At 37.6% G+C, this 24,608-nt stretch overlaps 1 long non-coding RNA gene across 1 annotated transcript; it reads left to right on the forward strand.

Moving 5' to 3' along the window:
• Positions 1-4,972: 4,972 nt before the first annotated feature.
• Positions 4,973-23,483, forward strand: LOC126819544 (uncharacterized). Its single transcript, XR_007679650.2, has 7 exons — positions 4,973-5,090; positions 5,265-5,364; positions 16,862-16,976; positions 17,536-19,896; positions 20,403-20,502; positions 22,616-22,730; positions 23,254-23,483. It is a non-coding gene; the product is annotated as an uncharacterized LOC126819544 (long non-coding RNA).
• The last annotated feature ends 1,125 nt before the right edge of the window (positions 23,484-24,608 follow it).

A 24,608-nucleotide genomic window follows, 5' to 3' on the forward strand; every position in this document is an offset into this window, starting at 1 on the left:
ACCATGTCGGAATATAACGACGAACTTTCTCGGCCAATGCAGGGATCGAACCCGCAACCTCCAGGCTAGCGAGCCTGCGTCTTACCCATTAGCCACCAACTCATAGGCCGGGAGCCCTGAGGGTCGAACCTAGACAAACGAGGTATTAATATCTAACCATATAGCCATCTACATGCAAACCTAGGGTGTACAGAAATGGGCGTCTGCCGAGGCTCGGTCCCTGGTGACCCCTGGAATGACGCCCAAAATGGGTTAAACTCATACATTTAAATGAAAGAGTACATATCACTGAATACGAAATTGCCCATAACAGACGATTTTCGCCGTAGGATGGCCCAAACTAACACCCTAAATATGGACCGTAGGATGGCCCAAACTAACACCCTAAATATGGACCCCAGCGGGTTTGAAAAAGGGTTGTAACTTGTATATATATATATATATATATATATTCGAGGTAACTTGAAAAATAATTTTAAATAAAAGTGTATATATATCCCATTGAGTACGAAATTTCCCATAACAGACGATTAGAACGCAGGGACAACCTAGACTAACACCCCAAAGTCGGAGGGCGCCAAAAATGGGGTATACTCATACATACCCGTCAAAACAAATTTTAAATAAAAGAGTAGGCCCTACATGATGACATCTCACGTCTACTCATGCTGAGTACGAAATTGCCCATGACAGACGTTTTCGGACCTGCGTGCGACCAGGTCCCTGTAACGGCCCAAAGTGACACCCAAGAGCCGAGGGGCAAAAACGGGTTAAGCTCATTGTTGAATATTACCACCTTAATTTAATCATTTATAAGGTTTATTCAATTTAGGAAAATACAGTATGGCAGCTTCCATATTATGCTTGTTATTCGATACAGTGGTCACGTGATATTAAGATAACTCTTAAGGTATTGTTTATGGAGTAGGAGTGAGACTACAATTGACTGTGTGATAATGTGATATCACTATATAGAGTCTAAATACACTGCACTCCTTCCTTATTTGAAAACATGATAAATGTTAAAGATTATGGGAGATTAGATAATGAGCTGATAGTTCCCGCTATACTAGATAATGTAAAGGGAATTTGTTGAAAATTTCAGTCAAATTGATCCACCCTGAACCGAGTATTTAGCTATTGAATTTCGAGCCTAGCCTCGATCATCATTACTAAAGTCGGTACGATAAAAACATGGTCTCGATTATCCATCTTTTGATTTAATCAGAAGCAGTAGATCGGGTTCTAATCCAGTAAATATCACAGGCTAACGATGCCATAGAGAATTTATTATGGTCTGGATAAATTAATCAATGTCTAATTAATAATTTAGCAACATCAATAATTCACATACAAACATAACATAACTATTTAACACAGCCGCATTGTTTGCACTTTAAATTGAAAACGTAATTAGTGTTTGTCCGAAATTTCAAATTCAGTCTATCAGGTGGTTTGGTAACTCTGGAAAAATGACGTAACATCTGGGATGACTGACTTAAGGGTTCGTTGTGTGATTATGTTCCAGTTATCTGGACTACTTTCTGTTGTCGTTGGTTTCATGAAGGTAAAGAGTGGTTTGGCGTCCTCGTTTGTATAGTTGGTTTAGATATGTCCATAGTATTAGAAATGTCAATATCTTGTTCAATATCATTATCACTGTCGTTCGCTGATGTTTCATATTGAGCGATATTTTGACGTTCATATCGACGTTGTGGTTGATTTCCATGTTGTACACGAGCGTCGAAACTTAACTCATATGCTTGTACTATACTCGCATCATATACTGGTTGAGTATTATAATAACTAGCTTTCAACAAATTGTCATTTGGAATGTCCACTGGATTTGACGATTTATAACTTTCATCACTACATGTATTACGCTTTGTTTTTTGATGCAAGTTTATGTTGTTATCTCCCTTGCGCATTTGGTCTCCATCAGGTTTCCAAACACGGCCATCATCTAACACGTTATATTTATAGCACGGCTTTCACGAGTTAGCAGGTTTAACCAGAGGCCGAAGGCCTAGGGGTTAAACCTGTTAACGAATGAAGCGTGCTATAAATGACTTGTAACATTGACAAATGCTCATCGTGCATATTGTTATTGCACAGAAAACCCATCCCACTTCTCTATATGATTTCTACTAAAACTAGTGTAAACCAGCAAAAGGGTGCAATAACATTGAACATGTCTAGTTATTGCACGGTTAAGCTCCACCCAATCTACTAGAGGGAAAACAGTCTGCTTATTCAACGAAAAGAACAAAGGAAGATTTCCTATCCATATTACAAGATAATATATGATTTCACCGCTGTCCTTTCTGTGACAGTTTCCGGCCACCATGTCTCTTTTTTCCTTAAATCTTTGACTAGAACAGGATCTCCAGGATAATATTCTCTTAAAGGAAGTCACTTGTTTAGAACATTTTCTTCCAAATTAGGTTTTCCAAGCGATAATCTTATCCTTAACTCACGTCCTAAAAACAGTTTGGAAGGAGTGCATCCTGTAGTGACGTGTAGTGTGAAACGATATGCAAGTAGGAGTGCGTCAATAATTTGTTGTAAGGTCCGGGCACTAGATTTAGTAGCAGTAAGTTCACGTTTGAATGACTGGACCATGCGTCCCGCTGCACCATTACTGACTGCATGATATGGTCCGACTCTTACGTGTTTGACACTGCTCTTCTTTAAAAATGTTTCAAACTCCTCACTAACAAACTGAAGTTTGTTATCACTCACAATTTGATACGGTATACCATATTTACTGAAGTTGTACTTTTCATATAAAACACTTCTGGCCATTTGGAATATGAGTCAACAATGATTAGAAAAATGTGTCCATTTTTTTCAGCGTAATCGATGTGAACTCTATACCACGATGCACCAGGGCATTAAGGGAGCAACTTATGGAGTGTTGTGTCGTGTGTTTGATGACAGCTTGAGCACTGATGTACTAAAGTTTCTATCTCTTGAGTGATGTTGGGCTACCATAGGTAGCTTCGTGACAACTCCTTCATATGAACCATACCTGGATGAGATGCGTGTAGCTCGTTTAGAAGATCTTGTTGATATTTCTCTGGAACAACTCCTCTTAATCCCCATAAAATACAATCTTGATCCACCATCAGTTCATGCTTTCGTTGAAAATAAGGTTTCAAACGTTCATCGTGAACCTCTATCGACCATTCATTCCGAATAAAATCTAAAACTCGAGAGACAACCTTATCATTGCGTGTGGAGGCAGACCACCATTAATTTCCCCATTGACTTCAATGTTAATTCTGGCCTCTTTGCCCACCTCCAACTTTTCCCCAAATTTTCGTTGGACTGAATGCTTTTCACTACAGACAGAGGAACAAATGGTCATGTCTTTGCACTAAGATTTGTATGAGGTTGACCACCCAAATTTTGAGATACACAAACTTGAAGAAGCATACTAAAAACATGTAACTAGTTGCCGTACATATCACCGTAGCCAACCTGATAACCCCGTTATCCTTCCGCCTCAAAATCATGAATATTTACCAAAACCTGGCAGAAAATGTTAATTCAAACCCTCTTCATCCATTCTAAATCAAAAAATCAACAAAAATGTGCATGCAAAAGGGGAGAAAAGAGACAAAGAGAGAATTGTTATAAATGGACGAACTACAATTTGTGGGTACCGAGATGGTGAAATTTAATGGTGATCTTCCTCCGTGTAGCATACCTGATCTCTTTACTTGTCACTGGGAAACTATCGAAAATCTTTTCTCCCGTATTGAAAAAAGTCTCTTCGAGATCATATGATTTACTCGTACACGGTAACGGTAACCTTGATAAAGCGTTTGCAAAGACATTATCCTTTGACGAAATATAATGGAGTTCGTAATCGAAAGCAGATAACTGTATTGTCCACCGTTGTAAGCGTTGTGCTACAAGAGTCGAGATTGCAGTCTTTGGTCCTAGGATACGTTGAAATGGTTTATGATCTGATAGAATCTGGAAGAAACGACCATACAAATACGTTCGGAATCGTTTTAATCCAAGGATAATTGATAAAGCCTCTTTATCCAACTGGGCGTAACCCTTTTCATGTTTGTTCAGACTACATGATGCTTACGTTATCGGTCGCTGTTTACCATTTCTATCCGTATGAAATATAACGGCACCTAATCCGTAAGGCGATAATACGTTCCTTAATCTCATTAAGGGAACGCTCACACTTCTGCGACTACTTCCATGGTTTATTGCCTAACAGTGCATTTAACGAGTACATCTTCGATGATAAGTTTGCTAGAAACTGTGCATGGAAATTCACCACACCCAACCATGAGCGAAACTCTGTAACGTTGGTGGGTGTCGGGGCCTTACGTATAGCCTTCACTTTATCTTCTGTCGTATAGCCTTCACTTTATCTTCTGTAGGTTGAATGCCCTGCTCAGATAGTCGACGTCCCATATATACAACACTTTCTCTCGTGAAGCCACAATTGTTTTCAGGTTTAACTGGTTTCTTATTGCGAACAAGATGTATTACAATGTAAACCAATATCGCAATAAGCTGGGAGAGGGGGGGGGGGCATCATCGTTTATTATAGTGGACAGTATAAGTCGATGGGATTTGAGTTGATCGTATCTTTGTAAATACGAAAGTGAATTCAACCGTTTTAGACTGATATTACATTTACAGATTCATCTTTTACAATACTGTAGTTTGGAATACACCCCAGATACTTTAAGTAGCGACAATATATATTAAACAATCGGGTTAACACAATTTGTTAAACTGCGCATATAACTGATTATTAATTATTATGACATTTAGTGTCTGTAACTGACATTTTCAACTTGCAATGATTCAGCTGTTGTTAATTATATTAATATAAGATTTAATTTGACACATATATGTCCTTGATTAGGTATTAGTTCGGCAAATAAAAGTCAACAAATTATTGCTGTTGCGTTAATTCATTTTATATCTATCTTAATCGCTATTATAATTTTGCAGAAATGTCAAATGTATCCAATAAATAGGGGTATAAATACCATTCCCATGTGAATTGTAAAATATTAAGTGTTAACGTTTTTGAAGAGTATTCCGTAAAAGTAAGTTATTCAGTTTATATATTTTATAGTGTGTTAAGCGTTTAATAGCTCGGGTGATATTCTCAGGGTCTGAATCCAGCAAACTACGGACCCCCCAGCCCCTCCACCCCGAGTATTTTTTCTTATACCTGGTGGTTGATTTTAGAAAGCAATACATATATTTTATATTTTTAGATGAGGAACTGTGTGTGCTTTTTTCTGTATACTCTATGTTTAATGCTGTTTGTCTCCAAGATATGTGCATTTACAGGTCGACAAATGAAGGATCCACCTGGTAAGTTTTCCATAGCGTCAATTGATTCTGATGAATATATTTTTGTCCGTCGCCTTGATGGGAGTTTGAAGATGGGCATTTTCTGTTTTGGGACAAGATAACCTTGATTCTAATTGATGGTGATTGATGAAACTTAGTGTATATTTACACAACATGCATGTACTTCAAAACTGACTGAGTTCGATCGTGAATATTTCCTGTTTAGACTAATAGGCGGGATAAGTTAATCTCAAACTTGGAGTGATCCCAAACAAATTGCAAAAGAAACCATACAGCGGGTTTCAATACTTATATTAGACAACACCAAATTCAAATTCGGCCGAAGTCGGCCAAGGCGAAATTGCGTAATTAATATAATTCAATATGTTGGTCTGCGGGAAGTTTCTGAGAGCAATGTCTCGTAACCAGTGCGTTTCAGTGGGGTTTAACGTCTTACTGTTCTGCTCCGAATGCAAATGAAATGAAATGGGGTTTAACTTCCTACTGTTCTGTTACGACTGGGCTAATAAAGACGGGCATTCGACATACAGTGTGACATAAGGGAAGTTTTGTCCGGACAGCGGCCTACGGCCTACTCTTATATTGAATTCCAACTGTTAAGGAATTTTTTACGTGTACGCCAATGTGTACACGAGACCTCGGGTTTTCGCCCCATCCAAACGACCAGACAGGTGTCCTTGTCAGGCCTCCATCCTGCAACACTTACGAGGGTAATCCACGCCGGAAAATCTCGATGAACATTTTCAGTCAACACCAGAAGCTAACCCGCGACCTCCGGGCTAGCGAGCCAGCGTTTCACTCACTTAGCCACCATGACTCCTAGGAAGGTGTGACAATACGGTGTTAAATAGATGAATTAACTCCGACTTCCACGTTGTGTATATGATCAATTAACATAGGGACACTCTGTTTTATAACTACATGTATGTTTATATATGAAATACAAGAAACTACAACATCTTTGACAGTACATGAGGAGTTACTATAGTATCTACAGTAGGGCTTAACATGCCTAGAACTCAGACCTAACGGCTGAAACACTACATTGTCTCTATCCCAGCCTCGAACCCAGTATGATGTCCTCGCCCGCCAGGCTGTAAGCCGAGACGGCTAACGGTATGACTCACTAAGAAGCCCATACGATGTCTTCCCTAGGAAGTCCAAATGATGTCTGAAGGGAAATTTAACCTTGCCCCTTCTCACATAGAAAGTATAGAGGCGTTAGCTTTTAGGGCGGGACAATTACCATCCCTGGGTAAGTGTCCTGTATGGGCACCACCTTACGTCAACACCTATCTATTTAATTGGACTAATTTGTGCACGAGATGACTGGACAACAGTACCCTACCCCCAGCAATTGATGGTGCCAAGAACTGTATGTGAGTTAGTCTAAGAAAGATGAATCTTGCAAAATACCTACTTAGCCCATTTCTCGATGTCACCACCACCAACCACTTCAATATATTAAACAGAGCACTTTTCATAGAACTAAAATAACAAATATAGTAGTATTACATGGGCAATAAATGTATTGGTTATAGAGGTGGAATGTTCCAAAAATAACAAATTTAACAAAGAAAAGGGTATTTTGCACATGATGCCGGTCAACACAAGCGTGTAAGCACTGATTCTATATGAGCGTCTACTGTTCCTTTCCCCACGACATAGCAGCATCTAACCGTGTCATAAGAGCATGAGCTGACAGGATTTCAATGATAATTGACATGTGTTTCTCCGTATTTCAACGGTTGTTCTGTCTTTGATTGTTAATTCCATTGTAACGCGATTCTTGTCAGCTTGTTATTGACAGAGTTATTGCAAATCGATGCTAGAAACACGCTGGAGGATACATATAGGCATCAAAAACTGGAAACGTATCGTCATCATACCCCTCTAAACCATGTAGTCTTGCTCCAACGAATGATGCATTTGCAGGGGATGTAAAAAGATGTCATTACCAAGCTATTGTGTGGCGTTTACTGGAAGATCGTAATCCGCCGGAACTTGATCCAGAACTGTATTGCTGGGTTAAGAACATTAAATTGAGAAAATTACAATCGGTCAACTTGCTCCGGAGTCTGTCATGTGGCTCATCAGATGTGGATGCAAGACCGACACCTCATGTAGTACGCGCGCGTGTAGTTGCACTAGCGATGCCTTAGAATGTATAGTATTTTGCGCCTGTGCTGAAGGATTAAACTGAATATTACCACGTTTTGTGGGGGTTATTTTCGTGTTTTGCTGGTAGAATTTGTTTTTTTAAGTGTTCAAAAACAGCTTGTGCCCACCTCCTCCCGTTTTTAGGACCCGTCCATATGCCCCTGGAATCCCCGATAGACATGTATGTGATGTTACTGTTATCGTGTGCTGTTATGTCCAGAAATATATAGTTTGTCTCTAGTTTTAGTTTGATTTAGTGAAATAATCGCCCCCAACCGCCGCATTCAAGTTAAAGGGCCATATTGTCTGACATTTTGGATTTTACTATCATCTAATCGCCCCACAATATAATAATATTCCTTGGCCCCAAAACATACGGTTAGACACCAAAAATTTTGTCCTAGACTAAATACTATGGGAGTTATAGGGGATTATTTGAAATGGCGGCCGTCTTGGACGCCATCATGAATTTCTCAAAACGCCCAAGGGTGACCGAGGTTCACCTAGAAGATTCTGAAAGAGGACACCCTAGGCTACTTAAATCAATCATACAAAAAAACTTTGTATGCATTTTTCAGGTTTAGCCAGACTAGTACCGTGAACAGGCCCAATTCAAATCACACTGATCATTATTCAATGAAAGGTGTCCGTGTGTGTGTGTGGGGGGGGGGGTAAAGTTTAAATACAGGTAATCATTTAATTCATCGCCAGAAAGTATTTTCCTATATATCGCACTATTAGTTATTCCTTCGCACATTCATGATTACATAATTTAGAAGAGATAAGAAATGTTGCTATCAGACAATAATCTAATTACTGAAAACAGACCACTTTCAATTTATTTTCTTTATCGAAGGTCCGGCCCGATTAGCCATTAGTAGCATAGGGTGACCTCTTTCAGATCAGCCGGGTGAACCTCGGTCACCCGTGAGCGGTTTGAGAAATCCAAGATGGTGTCAAATAATACCTTATAACTCCTATAGTATTTAGTCTAGGATGACAATTTTAGGGTCTAACCTATGTTTTGGGGGTCAAGGAATACACTGAAATCGTTCATTATGTTGTGAGGTGATTGGGTGATAGTAAAACCAAACTTTCCAGATAATATGGCCCTTTAACTCCTTAGCGGCTATTGAGGGCGATTATTTCACGCGGCGGATTCCGAAAGTATGGAGCGGAATTTCCCCCATAATTCCAACTCCTAACCTAGTTATGTGTATGCTAATATGCTTACTTCTATGCATGTAACTTCTTACTAACACATGTTAAATTGGCTATTTACACATGTAAAAATGCTAATTTATATGACTTATTTCTTTAAATATTGCAGTTAGAATTTGTATTTTGTTCTATTTCCATTATTCCTTTAATTTATTGTAGGCAGTTTCGCTTCGTTAACATTTTGAAATGTTTCGCGGTAAAGGCGCCATAATTCTAAGCCCATTTTGGTAACAGACGGCGCTGTTTACAATTGTATGGTGGCTCATTGGGAACATGAACAATTGACCCGACAGACATGACGACATTTTTTGTCAAAAAAAAATACAAATATTTTACGTACAAAAGCAAAGTATTCTAAACTATTTTCGATAAATAAATAGGCTATTTTATCATGTATTTCCACAAACAATTAACTGTCGATTGTTTTGGCCTATTTGTTTTCTAAAAGAATAATATATACGCCATGCATGAAATTGAATACATCAATATAAATCGGTCATGCTTAGTTTAGCTTTTCTCTTCCCCTCACAATTATGAAATATTTTACGTACACAAATATAGAATTTATGATATCATTGAAGTAATCTATAGCGGGCCAGGTTTCCAAATCATCGGGAGCCGCGGTGTCTCGGTGAGTAAGTCACTGGCTCGGTTACCAGAAGGTCCCGGGTTCGCTCCCGGAGATGGAAGAGAAAGTTCCTCAGGTTTTCCGGCGTGCTTTCCACCTGTCACAGCCTGACAAGGAACACTGTCTTAATGGGACGAAAACGCGATGGCGTGCACCAAGAGTAGGCCATCGCGCCCCTGCCCGTACAAAATCCCCAGAAATTGCACACTTCATGACGTATGCCCGTCTTCATTAGCACAGTCACTGCGTAACAACAGGTCGTAAACCTTTATTTCATTTCCAAATCACCGGTTTTGTGTTAGGATGTAGGAAGACTTTTAGGGATTGGGCGAAAGATTCACCGCCCTTATTGACCCCATTCTATAGGGTCATAACTAAACGAATTTAAAGTTGGTATAGTTCTACATTGTTTACACTCTCTCATCAAAGTCCCATATTATGCTCCTGTTGATGGGTTTCGGGGTAATTATCACCACCCTCCCCTCTTATATTTTAATGTTTCCAAATGAAATGAAATGAAATGAAATGGAGTTTAACGTCCTACTGTTCTGCTCCGAACTGGGCTAATGAAGACGGGCATACGCCATACAGTGTGCTATGAGTGAAATTTTGCTCGGACAGCGGCACTACGGACTACTCTTATATCGAATTTCAACTGTCAAGGGATCTTTTACGTGCACTCCAATGTGTACACGGGACCTCGGTTTTTCGTTCCATCCGAACGACTAGACAGCTGTCCTTGTCAGGTCCTTGGTCCTGCATCACTGACAAGGGGGGACCACGCTGTAAAATCTGGATGAACTTTCTCGGCCAATGCAGGGACCCGATCCCTATCTCCAGGATAGCGAGCCAGCGTCATACCTACTTAGCCACCGTGACCCCCCCCCCCCCCCATTAATGTTTCCATAGGGTAGTATAGATAAATATGGGTTCGATTTTGGCACTTATCTCACGATAACATTTTGGATTATAGCTCCTGATCGTACGAAAATCGCACAAATAGCTTGTGGGTCACAATTTTTATTCGATTTATTTTAAAACTAAAATTGTATGTTATATCCGAAACAACTCGAATAGGTTCAATTTCCTGTATTTTAGCCCCGAAGAGATCATAATTTTGATTCTTTTCCGAAAACATTGTGAACGCGATTCAGGCTATAGTTTTTTTTTTTAGTTTTTTTTTTAACAAATTAGGTTATGGCCCTTTAGCCGAAAACCCTTTAATATTCAATATATAAAATATTGTTTATAAACCAAAACAAACACAATAAAAACTTTTTTACTTTACTTTTGCACGTAAAATACTTTATTTTTTCTTTTAGAGAAAAAAATAGCCTAATTTCTTTTAAAAAATTGTCGAGAATGACTTACTTTTGTACCTATGTTTGAAAGGAAAAATGCCGTGTTTTTGGGTTATATAAAAAGGCACAACTTCACATGTCCTCAATGGACCACCATGTAATAAACAGCGCCACCTGTTACCATAATGAGAGTTAGAATTATGACTTATCATAACGGGTTAAAAGGGAGTCATAATTTTAACGCACATTATGCTAACAGATGCCGCTGTTTATTATATGGTGGCTCATTGGGGACATTTAAAATCTCGCCCTTTTCATTACCCGTCAGACATGACGACATTTTTCTGTCAAAAATACTAAAATATTTTACGTACAAAAGCAAATTATTATTTTCGTGCATTTGCCCTAATACGGCCTTATCGATTGATTTAGGCTTTTTTCTTTGCAATATTCGTTTTCGATATTTTTGAGAGAAGTAATAGGCTATTTTTTTCTCTAAAGATAAACAGAATATATTACGTACAAAAGTAAATTATTCTGATAATATTTAATTAATATAGAACTACACCAATAGAAAAAAGTTATTATGTGTGTTTTTTTTGGTTTATAAACAATATCTTATTTTATTTTAGATTGAATTGAGAAACAGGAAATGATAATTCAGATATAAAATTAAAGCAAAGTGCCCCCCCCCCCCCCCACACACACCAACCCAAATTCGTTTGGCCTTTATCCAATTAGTTATGACACCAAACTTTGGAATGAGATTAATAAGATCAATTCAAGCGACTAATCCGATGATTTGAAAATTTAACATGCAGAGCTGAATCTGCCTATTGCCAGTCTTTCTTCAGGTCTGAAATGTTATCTAAATTAGTAATTAGACATTAATTAACTTATCCAGACCATAATCAACTGTCGATGTCATCGCTAGCCTGCGATATTAACTGGATTATGATCTGATCTGCTGCTCAACGCTCATTCATGATTAAATCAAAAAATGGATAATCGAGATTATGTTTTTTTTTTCGTACCGACTTCAGTAATGATAATCGAAGCTAGGCCCAAATTCAATCGCTAAATTCTCGGCTCGGCCTACTCTTATTTCAAATCCCAACGTCCATGGTTCTTTTACGTGCACGCTATTAGAACGACTAGACAGTGTTCCTTGTCAGGAACCCCGTCTTCCAATACCGAGAGCGAACCCGAGACCGAGTCAGGGACATACTAACCGAGCCACCGCGGCTCACGATGATTTGGAGGCTTGATCCGATAGAAAGCTAAAATAATATCAAAAATACTTTAATTGTGTGCGAAAAATATTTCATAAATTTGAGGGGAAAAGATACGTGCTAAGCTTATCATTACCTATATATTCATTTATTCACTGCATGACGTAATGAGTTCTTTCTGTATATTTTATTGTTCTTTTAGAAACAAAAAATGCCAAATCAATCGATATAGCAGTATATTGGAAAATGCACGGCATGGAAGCCTATTTATATATTTTAAAAATATCTAGAACAGTTTGCTTTTGTACATAAAATATTTTATGATTTTTATCTGTCGGGTTATGAAAAAGGCGAGATTTTACATGTCCCTAATCAGCCTCCATACAATAAACAGCGCCATCTGTTACCAAAATGAGCTTAGAATTGTGACGGCTTTACCGCGAAACATTTGTGAAATGTCAAAATGTTAACGAAACTATACAGACTACAATAAATTAAATGTAATAATGGAAATAGACCAAAATATAAATTCTAACAGCAATATTTAAAAAAAATAAGTTATATAAATTAGCATTTTTACATGTGTAAATAGCCAATTTAACATGTGTTAGTAAGAACTTAAATGTATAGAAGTAAAAATATTAGCATACGCATTACTAGGTTAGGAGTTGGAATTATGGGGGAAATTCCGCTCCATACGAAAGAGGACATCCTAGGCTACAAAAATTACTCATAAAAAAAACTCAGTATACAATTTCAAGGTTCACTTGAAATATTGGGTTTGGCGATCGGACTATGTTGAATATGCTTGCTCGATTCCCCATTATTGTATGGTGACTTATTGTATGTCAGGTTAATTTCAATTCATTTCCGGTTCGATGAATTTCGAGAAATGTTTTTGGAGAAATGTTTTGCAAGACTTTGGAGATTTGTATTTGAAAATCTTTTGTTCAAGATTTTTTTTCGTTATATGTCCCTGATAAAATGTAAATGTAGGCTGTTTTGTTTATTTTCTAACATAAATGTTATCTTTTTTTAATTAAAGTACAATTAGATTTTAAAGAATACAATTTACAAATCAGATAGGTCAAATGTCTGCTTTGTAAAACAAATGTTGATTATAGGGTACATTGTCGAAATACAGCAACAAATGAAGAATTGAGAACACTGAATAAAAAGCTGTTTGGTCTTCCATACGTTCGCCGGTTGGAAGAACCCCTCCGGACTCCACCACTGTGTCACTACAGGTCCGTGACTGTACAGCGCAGTGGACGTTTACGGCTGGCCGCCGGATCCATTCACCTGATTTGATATTTGTTTATTTGGTGCAATGTCTATTTTCTGTCTTGTCCGCAGGTTTATCTTGTAGATTTTTGTTTTGCGTGTAGTGCGGTCCTCCTGCACTTACTATTAGAGTAGAATTTTAACCCTTCGTGCTGCAGAATGTTCTCGTTGTTGGGTTTTGCTCCTGTTTGCTCACTAAACTTATTATTTTAGCGTTTTCCGAGATTCTATCCCGATTATCACCCTTATTGTTAAAATTGTATGACGTTCTTACTCATGACGTCAACTGGCAGACTATCGCCATTGAGGAGACGACCACTGTCAAGATTGGTCGCATTATTTCTGTTACGTCTTTTTTGTATTCCTGATTGTTTTCAAATTTGAGTGAAGTTTGTGTCACTACAGGTCCGGAACTGTACAGCGCAGTGGACGCTTACGGTTGGCCCCCGGATCCATTCACTTGATTTGATATTTGTTTATTTGGTGCAATGTCTATTTTCTGTCTTATCCGCAGGTTTATCTTGTAAATTTTTGTCTTGCGTGTAGTACGGTCCTCCTGCACTTACTAATAGAGTGGACCGCCCCCCCCCCACGGCCCCTACTCAGTTCTGGATTAACCATAAGGCAAATAAGGCACGTGCCTTAGGGCCAGCCAAAAATCCAGGCCACAAAATAATAAAGTAAAATTTTTTTGATAATTATCAAGTGGTGACAAAAATGCTTGCCTTTATTTTTATGTAAATAAATTGCACTCTTCTTCATCTACACGTTTGTCCTTAAAAGCTTTCCATACTCTGGCAAAGGGTTGACATGATGTTTCGTCCTTTTACACACGTGAGGTTTGTTTACATTTGTTGTGGGAAAGAATCTCGTAAGTAATTTCATATTTTTTAAAAATTTTCATTGATTTCGCAATTGACATTAGATGTATTTCACGTAATTATAAACATGCATAGACCAACATAACGAGTGAAACATTGTCGAAAACTAGCTAATATGACTAGGGAAGCCAAGGTGAAAATTCCGATGGCGGTTCTGTGAAAAGACAATCCTCACCCTGGTCAGCCGTTCGTAAATCTCTAGTCAGAAGTAGAAGTGTGAGTAATATTTCCAGTGTTAAATACTCTGTTATGATTAATGATTATGAACAGTGATTATGTTGAGAATTTAACTTATTTCATTTTGTCAGTGAGCCCAACATATCTGTATTTTCAGGCTACCTATCAAAATGTGCCTTAGGGCCAGCAGAGCCTTAATCCGACACTGCCCCTACCCCGCCCCTAGTATCAGTATCATGTGGCTCTATAGTAACCATAGGTTCATTTAAATATGGTCTACCTCCTGTAGCACTTTCCCTTCGAACTAAAGATAAATTGTTTATTGGAATTTTAGATGAAACGGAAATGTTTGTTCCGCATAGGATTTTTCTGAGAAGGGAGTCATTTTCTCGTGGCTCGTGATGGGTACAAAAGAAACCCTCTTGCCAAAATTGTAGAACCGATATTTGATGTCAATGAACCCATTTGTATTCAGGACACCTATTTCACACAAAATGATATTTTGTCTACCATCTGTAGAACTTTCCCCTCGAACTAACAATGAATTGTTTATCGGAATTTTCGATTAATGGAAACGTTCTTGTAGCTGTCAAGTACTCGATCAAAATACCATGTGTTAATTTATTTGATAATTTAAGGTCTACATTGTAATGCAGAAATTTGCAACACGTTTTAACATACTATCTCTCCCCCTCCCTTTTCAAGGATGGGCTGAAAAGGAGTATGGAGGTAGTTTCAGGGGTCCCGAAACTAGTTAATGTTTTTGTTTGGCCTGGAGTCCCCTTTTAGTCATGAATTAGCGTAATTTTTTGATGAATTGCTAAGGTTGCTGCTAGAAACACCAAGATTTACTCTATAAAGCACCATTTACAGTCTGTTTTTCTAAAGAAATTTTACGCCTGTTCAGAGAGAACCTCACCTGACGCCCGCCCTCATAGAGTGGGAACCCCTCGCGGAGGAATGATCACTCCGCCCCTGGGGTATCATTAGGATCGACAGTAACTACAGGTTCATTTTTGCCTATTTTGTTTTTTGTTTTGTTTTGTTTTTTTGTCTAGTGTCCATTGCTGATGAAAATCAGTATTGTTCTGGCAATCACAAGAACTTGTGAAATGAATAACAAGACAGAATGACCCTGTGTTTTTAAAACTTACTGTAAATGATGTTTTCTCTGGTATGGCATGATATTTCCAGTTTAGGCACTAATTCTATGTCTGCCAATCTTATCGGAAATTAATTTATGAACCCCATATTGAATTCAGTATCTCTGAAAGTTTTATTTTTCAAGTCATGTCCACAAGAACAAAAATCGCCGTATTGGATTCTATTTTCATTGACGTTTTAAATTTACCCCATCTGGGCTATAATTCATAATCAGTTTTTTGGATAGAAATTTAACTCGGCAACCTCAAAACCCTGATATAAGACATATTACAAGCCATATCTAACGGAAGTAAAAGATTTAATGACGTTTATTTGAAATTCCGCCGTTTGGGATTTCAGTGTGGTGGTCATTTTGCATTTCTGCCATCATGAATTCGCGAATTTTATTTTTGAAATCAGAATTGAACCCATCGACACAGAAAACCAAATAAATGACACGTTACAAGTCATATCCAACAGGAAAAAATGACGATTAACTTAAAATCCGCCATTTTGGATGCCATTTTGAATTGCTGCTGTATTGGATTTTCAAAATGTGTCTTTATATTCAGAGACATCAAAATATCATTTAAAAGACATATCTTAAGAGGTTCTCGCTGGTTATATTGGGAAAATACCATTCCTTTATAAAATTTGGCAACCATTTTGAAAGAAATAGCTGGCCGGCACCATGTGAAAAACACATTGTTGAGGGTTTTTTTTTAAGCCAATTCGTTTTTCAGCACACTTCGCTTCTATCACCTTTTCAATTTCAAGATATGAAAAAAAAGTTATTCTCCCACCACTAAAACACGCTGATCACGAGATAACGCTCTACGAAACTTGTTGAAGACCGCCATATTGAATTATGTTAATGACGTCATTATTCGAATATGGCCGAATTTGAGTATGACGTTGTCTGACATACGGATCATTGAACCAAAACGTATTTGTTTGTTTTATAATTTGCAATAAGTTTAGATAATCTGTTTGATTGCTCGATAATTTTCAAAGAGATAAATGTGCAATTGATTAATATGTATCATATATTTATTTTAGGATTGCGATCGGGGCCATCAGCGTCACTGATGGCTTGTTCATTTTGTCTTCAATTTAAAAATATTGTCAAAATATTAAATATGCGTCAACTGATTGGAAAATATTTCCATATTACTGGGCATATATATTTCTTTTTACACTTTCAATTATAATGCATTAGCAATGTTGAAAACATGTATTTTAAACCGTCCAACTAATCACTTACAAGAACCGACAGGGGTTTTTCTTTTACAATGGCGTCCAAAGAATTGCCAAAAGTAAACGACACTGAACAATATTATTGATATACATATTTTACATTGTATATTCACAAATTAAATGATTTCATAACAGAATGGTCATAATTATGGATGTGAAATCTTAACAATGCGTTGTATTAAAGATGATTTAAAGGGATGTTATTGTTAATAGGAGCTGAAGTTCCATGTACAACAGCAGTTGGTATGCTCAAAGTAGGAGAATCAAAGAAATCTTACACAGACTGTATCGAATATTATTGTGGAGCGGGTGACATTAGCATTGTTGGGTAAGTTTAACTTGGTGCCATGCTTTCAATTCGACTGTAGATTAGATGTCCGACACCAAAGTTAGACATTTTGCATTTTGACGTTGCTGCCGTCAATTTAGTTGATTGCTTTAAAAAGTACAACGAGTAGATAATTTATCTAGATCCAGTCGATGTGTCAAATCGTATTATTACGTCAGGCCGTACACATATTTGCTAAAGTATTTTTGATTTTCGTTTCATAGTTCTAGCGGATGTCATACACAAGGTAGGGTATTGATGTTTTTCCGCACCACCCTGTAGGTTTATTCTGCTATTTTGTGAATTATATTTAGATGGCTTGATTGCAATATCCGTTGCCATTTCGCTGGTTTCGATTTCCATAGAATCAATTAGTACAGTTTATTGAAAGAAAAACGCGTAATGATTTTAAACAATGTTCAATGCTTACTTACATAGATGTTTTCAAGTTTTCATCAACCGTTTCTATTTTATCTATTTGATAGATTTTCTCAAAGTTTAAATATTTATACCGAATGTCGACGATAGATATATTGTAATGCACGTTATATCTTTTCAGCATCGGTTACAATGCCGGGAAGTTTGGTATAGAAGGATGTTTCCAGGTAAATTTGGATAACTGTTGTTATATGTTTATGAATTCTACCAATCCATCTGAAAGCTGTACAGAACCCAGCTGTCCGTGAAAAGATTAAAAATGTACTGGTTGTTAAATGCTTCTATATTTCAAAATACTTTTCTAGATAAAATAATTGAAATATAGATTGCCAAATAAAGGTCATTCGTGAATTCGAGAATTGAGTTTTAATTTTGAGGCTCGAGACAGTGGCGGAATTAGATGACGCGAGGTCCTAGGCTATTCCATTAAGGAACTATTGCCTCATAACTGGGGGAAGATGAAAGTTTGTTTTAAACACAATTCAGCAATGCCGAAGAGGGTGGCGGTTATTCAACACTGCAGTACATGTAACAAATGCTTATGAAAGTGTCAAAAGTATTATACACCTTGGTCGGGGGTCTCCAACATGTTAATCACCATGTATATGCATACGTGTATATACTGCTAAGGAAATACTTAAAGTGCTGCGGGAATTTTTTTTCACGTCCATTCATCTTGTACTGTCGTGGATGCAACAGGAACAACCCTCCTGGTTCTTTCATATAATGGGGATTAGCTTAACTGTTAAAAAAATCTACTAGTCAGAGAGTTGAAGATTAATGTCTTCAAACTTCCTGGGATTGTTCTACTAGCGATAAAATGAAACTTCCCGGTGTCCCGAATCGTGGGGGGGGGGGGGGGGGTTGGATGGTCGAATGGTTATCACGTGCTCGCTGTATCATAAGATCTGTTGCGCGTGGTTACAAGGAGTAGGGTCGCCTGTTCAACTTCGTGGGTTTTCTCTGGGTCCCCCGGTTTCCCCCCACTGCTAAGGACCCCTACGCACAAGCGAATTATTGAAATAGAATTGAACCATGTGTTAGTCCCGAAATGACCTAGTTTGTGTCGAGTGGACGTTAAACCCCATTTCTCTTTCTATCTCTTGGTTTCGAATCCCCGGTTGTACGTGGCAAGGAGTAGGGTCGCCTGTCCAACCTCGTGGGTTTTCTCCGGGTCCTCCGGTTTCCTCCCACTGCTAAAGACCCCTACGCGCAAGCGAATTATTGAAATAAAATTAAACCATATGTTAGTCCAGAAATGACCTAGTTTGTGTCTAGTGGACGTTAAACCCCATTTCTCTCTCTCTCTCTCTGTTCCGAATCGTGTATAAGTATAGGGTAGAATGATAAAGTTTAATAAAACAAAAACGTGCTGCGCCAATCCATATATGCTCTTCAAAAAAAGTATGGGATATTGAAATGAAAATACTTATGCAGGTTGCGATATGATATGGACATTTGACATGCTTTGAGAGTATGTTCACAGATGAAGAACTTATCGCCCCAACAGAACCACTGAGCTGCACATGCGACACGCAATAGCGCCATACAAGTGAGAGGTTTTCATTGTCAAATTTGACACTTCAAGGAAGGGTTGATGAAAACTGCGGCGTGCTGGTTTATCTATCCATGTTTGCTTTCCTATCGGTTCTTGCATAAGATTTACTGTTTAGCATATCTTTGCTTTAGTGTGTTACGTTTAATTTGATCGGGGGACGTGTTCGTCGACGTCAACCTCAACCGACAACACTGCAAGCATTGGCCGTGGCACTGCAAGAGGAGTGGGTCAGATTTCCCCAAATCGTGACTGGACGGTGATTAGAAGCATGCCACGAAGAATTGCTGAATGTCTGAGGATTGGTGGAGCAATTACTCATTATTAAGACAAAAATCAAAAACGTCCATTTTCACTTTTGAAAATTAGACATCATCACTAAATTTCTTGTAAAAAAATGATTGTGATTAAGTTAGAAGTTCAGTCATTGGTTTTCTATTACGAACAACCATTTTTAGACTGATATCACATTTACAGATTCATCTTTTACAATACTGTAGTTTGGAATACACCCAGATACTTTAAGTAGCGACAATATATATTAAACAATCAGGTTAACATAATTTGTAAAACTGCGCATATAACTGATTATTAATTATTATGACATTTGGTGTCACTTGTTTGTAACTGACATTTTCAAATGAACAGAGGTGTACAATGTACATGCTGTGATGATTCAGCAGTTGTTAATTATTTGTTAATATAAGATTTAATTTGACACAGATGTGTCCTCTGAATAGGTACCAGTTCGGCAAAAAAGAGTCACCAAAATATTGATGTTGCAATAATTGATTTAATATCTATCTTAACTGCTGTTTTAATTTCGCACAGATGTCAAATGTTTCTACTGAATAAGGGTATAAATACCATTCCCTTGTGAATTGTGAAATATTAACTGTTCACGTTTTTGAAGAGTATTCCGTAAAAGTAAGTTATTCAGTTTATATATTTTATAGTGTGTTAAACATACGTTATGCAAGAGATAAATCTGCTTATTGCAGGTCTTTCTTTAGGCCTGAAATGTTATATAAACTATTAATTAGACATTAATTAACTTATCCAGACCATAATCAACTCTCGATGTCATCGCTAGGATCCGATTTGCTGCTCAACTTTCATTCATGATTAAACCATGAAATGGATAATCAAGACGTATGTTTTTTATCGTACCGACTTTAGTAATGATGATCGAGGCTAGGCCGAAAATTCATTCGCTAAATTCTCGGTTCAGAGTGGATCAATTGACTGAAATTTTCAGCAAACTCCTTTTACTTTATCTAGTTTTTAACTGTTATAGTGAGAACTGCCAGCCCTTTATCTAATCTCCCATAATGTATCTTAAAGCGTTTAATAGCTCGGGTTTAATCTCAGGGGCTGGTTCCAGCAAAGTACGGTTGATTTTAGAAAGCAATACATATATTTTATATTTTTAGATGAGGAACTGTGTATGCTTTTTTCTGTATACTCTCTGTTTAATTATGTTTGTCTCCAAGATATGTGCATTTACAGCTCTACAATGGAAGGATCCACCTGGTAAGTTTTCCATAGCGTCAATTGATTCTGATGAATATATTTTGTCCCCCGCCTTGATGGAGTTCGAAGATGAGCATTTTCTGCTTAAGCTATAAGCAGAGAAAAGCAATTTGATTGGGTGATGCTTACAATAACTCTCCTTCTAATTGGGGTAGACTGTTCAAACTTGGGTTAGATGTCTATTGAATGTCTTGACAGTGTGCGATCATGCGAATTTTCCACTACGGCTAAGCAGAGATACGCAGTTTGATTGTTTGAGACTTTGGAACATGATAACTTTGTTTCTGATAGGGTTAGAGCAGTGATTCTCAACCAGTGTGCCGCGATCTTCAATAGAAGGCTTAATCTCGCCTTAACTACGTACATCTTATGAAGCCCTTCACGTAATACCCCGCATATTTTGGCACTATTTTTGATTGGGTATAAGCCCAGCTTGAGATCCTATCAGATTCCTTCGTTAAAAATATCGTTACGATTATCAAGTCTCGCGCTTATAGCTAAAATGTCTACATGTGACAATCTAGTTGCAAAGTTCAAGGTTCGATCAATGTCAAGGTTGCTGGAAATCATACCTGATCAACAAAAAGTTTCGATGGAGGCCGCCATATTTGTTTACAGTGTGTTATGTGCGACGACCCCTGATTGGACAATGCTAATTGGTCACGTGTAAACACAACGAGCGCAAAATTTCGGGAATTGCCCAGTACTGAAGCAAGGGTTAGATGTTGTAAAACTCGCGATCGTTGCTTCAGGAACATGGTGTGGCCCGGGATCTTCCTAAGTGTGCTTGCTTGGCCTGGAGTCCGCTTTTAGTCATGAATTTGCGTAGTTTTTTGATGAATTGCTAAGGTTGCTGCTAGAAACACCAAGATTTACTCTATAAAGCACCATTTACAGTCTGTTTTTCTAAAGAAAGTTTACGTCTGTTCGGAGAGAACCTCACCTGTTTTCTCTGGTATGGCATGATATCTCCAGTTTAGGCACTAATTCTATGTCTGCCAATCTTATCAGAAATTAATTTATGAACCCCATATTGAATTCAGTATCTCTGAAAATTTTATTTTTCAATTGATGTCCACAAGAACAAAAATCGCCGTATTGGATTCTATTTTCATTGGCGTTTTAAATGTAACCCATCTGGGCTATGATTCATAATCAGATTTTTGGATAGAAATTTAACTCGGCAACCTCAAAACCCTGATATAAGACATATTCCAAGCCATATCTAACGAAAGTAAAAGATTTGATGACGTTTATTTGAAATTCCGCTGTTTGAGATTTCAGTGTTGTGGTCATTTTGCATTTCTGCCATCATGAATTCGCGAATTTTATTTTTAAAATCAGAATTGAACCCATCGACACAGAAAACCAAATAAATGACACGTTACAAGTCATATCCAACAGGAAAAATGACGATTAACTTAAAATCCGCCATTTTAGATGCCATTTTGAATTACTGCTGTATTGTATTTTCAAAATGTGTCTTTATATTCAGAGACCTCGAAAATCATTTAAAAGAAATAGCAAAAGTCATATCTTACGAGATTCTCGCTGGTTATATTGGGAAAATACCATTAAAAAAAAGTTATTCTCCCACCACTAAAACACGCTGATCACGAGATAACGCTCTACGAAACTTGTTGAAGACCGCCATATTGAATTATTATATGAATTACGTCATTATTCGAATATGGCCCAATTTGAGTATGATGTTGTCTGTCATACGTATCATTGAACCAAAATGTATTGGTTTGTTTTACAATTTGCAATAAGTATAGATATTAAATATGCGTCAACTGATTGGAAAATATTTCCATATTACTGGGCAAATATATTTCTTTTTTACACTTTCAATTATAATGCATTAGCAATGTTGAAAACATGTCTTTTAAACCGTCCAACTAATCACTTACAACAACCGACAGGGGTGTTTTCTTTTACAATGGCGTCCAAAGAATTGCCAAAAGTAAACGACAATGAACAATACGTTATTGGTATACATAGTTTACATTGTATATCCACAAATTAAATGATTTCATAACAGAATTATGGATGTGAAATGTTAACAATGCATTGTATTATTGATGATTTAATGGGATGTTATTGTTAATAGGAGCTGATGTTCCATGTACTACATCAGTTGGTATTCTCCAAGTAGGAGAATCAAAGAAATCCTATACAGAGTGTGTCGAATATTATTGTGAAGCGGATTACATTAGCATTGCTGGGTAAGTTTAACTTGGTGCCATGCTTTCAATTCGGCGGTAGATTAGATGCCAGACACCAAAGTTAGACATTTTGCATTTTGACGTTGCTGCCGTCAATTTAATTGACTGGTGCGTTTAAAGTACAACGAGTAGGTAATTTATATGGATCCAATCGATGTGTCAAATCGTATTATTACGTCAGGCCGTACACATATTTGCTAAAGTATTTTTGATTTTCGTCTCATAGTTCTAGCGGATGTCATACACAAGGTAGGGTATTGATGTGTTTCGGCACCACCCTGTAGGTATTTTTTCGGTTTATTCTGGTATTTCGTGAATTATGATTTCGATTTCCAAAGAATCAATTAGTACAGTTTATTGAAAGTAAAACGCGTAATGATTTTAAACAATTTTCAATGGTTACTTACATAGATGTTCTGAAGTTTTAATCAACCCATTCTATTTTATCTCCACATGATAGATTTAAATATTTATACCGAATGTCTACGATAGATATATTGTAATGCACGTTATATCCTTTCAGCATCGGTTACAATGCCGGGAAGGTTGGTTTCAACGGATGTTTCCAGATAAATTTGGATAACTGCTGCTTTACGTTTATGAATTCTACCAATCCCTCTGAAAGCTGTACAGAACCCAGTTGTCCGTGAAAAGATTGATAATGTACTGGTTGTTAAATGCTTCTATATTTCAAAATACTTTTCTAGATAAAATAATTGAAATATAGATTGCCAAATAAAGTTCATTCGTGAATTCGAGAATTGAGTTTTAATATTGAGGCTTGAGACAGTGGCGGAATTAAATGACGCGAGGTCCTAGGCTATTCACCTTAGGATGCCCCTCCCATAACTGGGGGGGGGGGTGAAAGTTTGTTTTAAATACAATTCAGCAATGCCGAAGAGGGTGGCGGTTATTCAAGACTAAAGTACATGTAACAAATGCTGATAACCGTGTTGAAAGTATTATACACCTTGGTCGGGGGTCTCCTACATGGTAATCATAGACAACTCGGACCAAGATCTCGAGGCAATGTTGTTTCGGTAAAGGATTCGCTTGATTTATAATTTTTGAAAACATCGGTGTTACTCTTGGTAAGAAAATGAACAAGACTTTTATTGTTTGCTATATCTTTCCAAATCGACAAATTTATATGAAATATAGCACACTTATTTTATTGTCTGTGTCCTGCATCACCGCCCTGGGTCGTGTTATAACACTGCAATGTCTAGGGTCGTGTTATAACACTGCAATGTCTAGGGTCGTGTTATAACACTGCAATGTCTAGGGATTGCTAGGATTGGTACCATATGGGACAATAAATATGTGCCTAGTCGGATTGTATGAGAAACTGAAGCCCACCAGGTACACATTGACAATGAACGTAAAATAAAAGTTTGAACACAAATACATCAATGCAATACTTTTATACTTTTACAACTAATGGTAGTTTCTATTTCTTCACCTACTGGTTTAATGAAGATGGGCATACGTGTGCTATGGCGGATATCTTCCCCGTGAAATGACTCTACGGCCAAATTTTATATCGAATTCCGAATGTCAAGGGCTTTTTTTTTTACGTGCATGCCTATGTGAACGGGTGCTCTCGGTTTTTCGTCCCATCCGAACTACTATATATTGTCCCTTGCCGGCCTTCCGTACTGCACCACTGATAAGTCGGAACCACGCCGGAAAATCCCAATGCACTTCCTCGGCCAACACCGGGATCGAACACGGGACGTCCAGGTTAGCGAGCCAACGTCTTAATCACCGAACCACCTCGGCTCCCGCATTTCTATGATTACCTGTACAATCTAATGTAGGATAATTCTACCCCAGATCGAGGAATTATTCCATACCCTTACTTGATGTTAATTGTTC

This window comes from Patella vulgata, chromosome 1 (genome assembly GCF_932274485.2).
Source record: "Patella vulgata chromosome 1, xgPatVulg1.2, whole genome shotgun sequence".
NCBI lineage: Eukaryota > Metazoa > Mollusca > Gastropoda > Patellidae > Patella > Patella vulgata.